At 31.0% G+C, this 3,512-nt stretch overlaps 1 long non-coding RNA gene across 2 annotated transcripts in view; it reads right to left on the reverse strand.

Moving 5' to 3' along the window:
- The window catches only part of LOC106681549 (uncharacterized), a 7,831-nt gene that overhangs the window by 1,286 nt on the left and 3,033 nt on the right, over positions 1–3,512 (reverse strand). For both annotated transcript variants that reach the window (XR_010842645.1, XR_001343267.3), the window contains exon 2: positions 2,948–2,977. This is a non-coding gene — a long non-coding RNA (uncharacterized lncRNA). The remainder of the gene's footprint in view (positions 1–2,947; positions 2,978–3,512) is intronic.

Here is a 3,512-nt window from a genome sequence, read left to right on the forward strand (position 1 = left end):
GCTTTAAATACTACACACAGTCAATCAACAGTCTTCCAAAAATAATAATAAAACCATTTATTATGAGCTTTATCAGCGCTTTAAATACTACACACGGTCAATCAACAGTCTTCCAAAAATAATTTACTTATTCACCTGCTAAATATGATCCTTTCTCCTTCTACAGTTTCCGGCTTTAGACCAATTTCCATCCTATCAAATTCAACAAAGCCTTCGGACAGATTAGTTGATTCTCAATTTCATTTTTTTCCCTGAGCCAAATGTTCTCCTTAGTCCTTTCCAATCGAGTTTTCATTCTGGTAATACGACTCATTTGGCTTAATAAGAAATTATTCCAGACCTTTACTTTTCCATAAACCAATAAGAAATAACAATCCTTGTCCTCTGTGATTTTTAAACTGCCTATGAGCTCTGTTGATCATATAATACTCCTTTACTAGCAAAACATTTTCCTATACAATAGTACAGAGGACTCTCGCTATAACGAGTAATGTTATAGTGAGGACATATTGTGCTTAATCTGGTCCAACTACTTGTTCCTTTACTTCCCAATAACATGGAGACCCTCATTAATCTATAAATTATCACATTTATATAAAAGGGCTACCAAACTTAATTCAGCACTCCCAATATAATTGGTAAGGTCCTCTACAACAATACTACTTAGTTCCAAACCCTTTGGAAACCTCATATTAACTTAGATCAATACTGTAATAATAAAAACTTATTTAAAAGGAAAATTTTAATAGTTTTCAGTTATTCTCTGATCTAAAGTAAAGATTTGAAGATGACAAGATCAAATAAAAAGATTTATATTAAATAAATAATAGAATTTTTATTTTATTATATTTATTCTAGAATCTCAGGGCGAGTTTCTAGGCAATCAGAACACTTATTTTTAATAACACTCAATTAAATTAATTTCTCTTTTACAACGTATATAATTTTAGGTAGAACAAAACTAACCAATTTCATAGAATCTTCTTTTAATGATTTTTTTTTTGTCTTCTTATTCAACAAACCAACACTGGCTGTAAGCAATCTTTCAACAAACAAACACTAATGAAACAAAGCATTGGTCCTCTAACAGTTTTTTACTCACAATCCACCGAAGTGTGTTGTTTGGCGATCCCTTATTCTTCTTGGGTGACTCTTTGATGTCCTCTTTTCTAGAAGTCTTCCACTGAGAGTAGCTAAGGGATTTTCCGGACATCCTACTTCAAGGCAATGTTATCCATCTCCCACTTAAGCAACGAATCCCCCAAAACCAAGTTTTCTTCCTTCCCATTCTCTCGTTGTTAATTCTCAACATCGATTGTAGCAATACGATTTTGAGTTTTTTCCTATGATTCCCTTTATGAATAATTTTCTTTAGTATATATATTCTTAACTTCTATTTTTTCCTAAATGTATTGTAATTTCAATTATGATGGGAAGTTAAAAGAAAGTTTTTAAAATATTTGCATCTTCTCGACATGACCGCGATTCAACTTATTTTCGGAAAGACTCGCGCCGCCATCTTGGCTTTGTATTTGTTGCGGCCAACACATCGTTTAACGAAATGAAAATCGACTGTACGACATATGTTTTTATTGTTTAAAAAGGCATATGTTTTTCTTTTGTTTTTATACTGAAAAATAGACAGAAAACTTCTTTACGTTTCACTGCATACACATATCTTCTCCATTTTCTCCTCACTACGCACTCGTAGTGGCCAGCATTCTGCCCATCTTCGCCAGCTAAATCATCTTAGCCACGGCGGGCGGACTTCTTCGACTCATCTTCCAAGAAGACAAGGCGGGTGGACGTACGTCCTTTTTGTCGATCTACTTCCACGAGAATATCCACTCAGAACAACCACAACCGGGGTCCCATCAATCACCGGTGATATAAGACTTTTTTTTTCTCTTTTGTTCAATTAATTTAATTTTATAATAGTGTTAAGCTTTCTTTTTTTTCTAGTTGTATATTTTGTGTTCCTTTTTATTATGTTTACTTATTTAAAAATACAAAAATAACAAAATTCGCCTATACTTTTCTTTTCACGGTTGGGCTAGTAAAGGTTCCTTTTGAACCCCTACCCGCCGTAACAGTATTGAATAACTTATTTATTATAGACGATGAAAATTGGTTAGCTTGCGTTTTTGATTTAACACAACAAATAAACAATATTTAACGTTGATATATAAAATAAAAACTTAACTAAAATCATTTATATATAAAAATAACTATTTTCTCATAAAAGAGGATATTACAATATCTAACTGCATTTCCCAAATGCCTAAAAATCTTTCTCAACCCTCAAACAGATCATAAGATTTCATGATTCTTTCCCGAAGCACCTGTCATCTTTGAATAAGCATAATAATGTTTAGTGAATTGCTTTATAAGGTCGTTCCGAGATGCTCGCACTCATATTCTAAGTAAGGGCATCTTTATTCTATTTTGCTACTACAAAATAATTTTATTCTAATCCTTTAGAACCGAAAAACCTTCTGATATTTCTCTTTAATTTCCATTCTTCCACGCACCTCTGATACAAAAGATCTTAATTTACCAATTCGTAAATCCCTTCCTTAGTGCTTCTTTCTTTGATTTGTGCTAACTCCTTTTTTGGAATTTCTTACTCATCTGCATTCTTAAACACTTAACCTCTTTAAAGCCCTATTTATTTAGCCCTATTCATCACCTAAATGATCAATCTTTTGCATACATTTAAAAAAACAAATGTCTACATACATTCGTACAAATATGCATGTATTTATCTATTTTCAAATTTTATATTCCTATTTTACTTACATAATTGTTTATGATTCCTCTTTAAAATATTATCATTCGTTATTATATTAATTATTGTTAGTGGATTAAGTGTCTCAGAATAGTTATTTATTTTTTCATTTCAATTTTTAATAAATAAAAAAAAAATTCAAATAATTGTAAAACATACCTTGTTGATCATCAGCAGCCATACTTCCACCTAGAACAATAAAACAGACATTTTTGTAATACTAATTGTACCAATGGTAGCATAAATCAAATCACAGATAACGAAAAAAACATGTCAATATGATATTAGCTTTTCGGGGAAATATTATAATAAATTAATCACATGTTATAATAAATTAATCAAATATTATATTAAATTAATCAAATATTATATTAAATTAAAGAGTCAAGCTCTTGGCTTTTCCGTGATTGTTAGAGGTTGTTACAATAATTATTATTTTTAGGCTCTTCATAAACTGGGATCCTGGAGAAATCGTATATCATCGGCTAAACCTGTAGGTGTGGCATTTTTTCTGAAAAATACAAAAAAACATTTCAATGAATCTTTCAAAATTATGAAAGGGAAAATGAGACGTTTATTGTTGATCGTAGATACAATGTGAAAAGATAGTTAAGGGAGGGGGGGGAGGAGGGTGTGGTAAGTAGAAATTATAACAAATAAGTATAACTTATTTTTATATAGGAAGATGGTCAGGGTTGCGGTCAATAGTGAAACAAAAATAGTT

Source organism: Halyomorpha halys, unplaced genomic scaffold, assembly GCF_000696795.3.
Source record: "Halyomorpha halys isolate HHAL.00 unplaced genomic scaffold, Hhal_1.1 Scaffold347.1, whole genome shotgun sequence".
NCBI classification, from domain to species: Eukaryota; Metazoa; Arthropoda; class Insecta; order Hemiptera; family Pentatomidae; genus Halyomorpha; species Halyomorpha halys.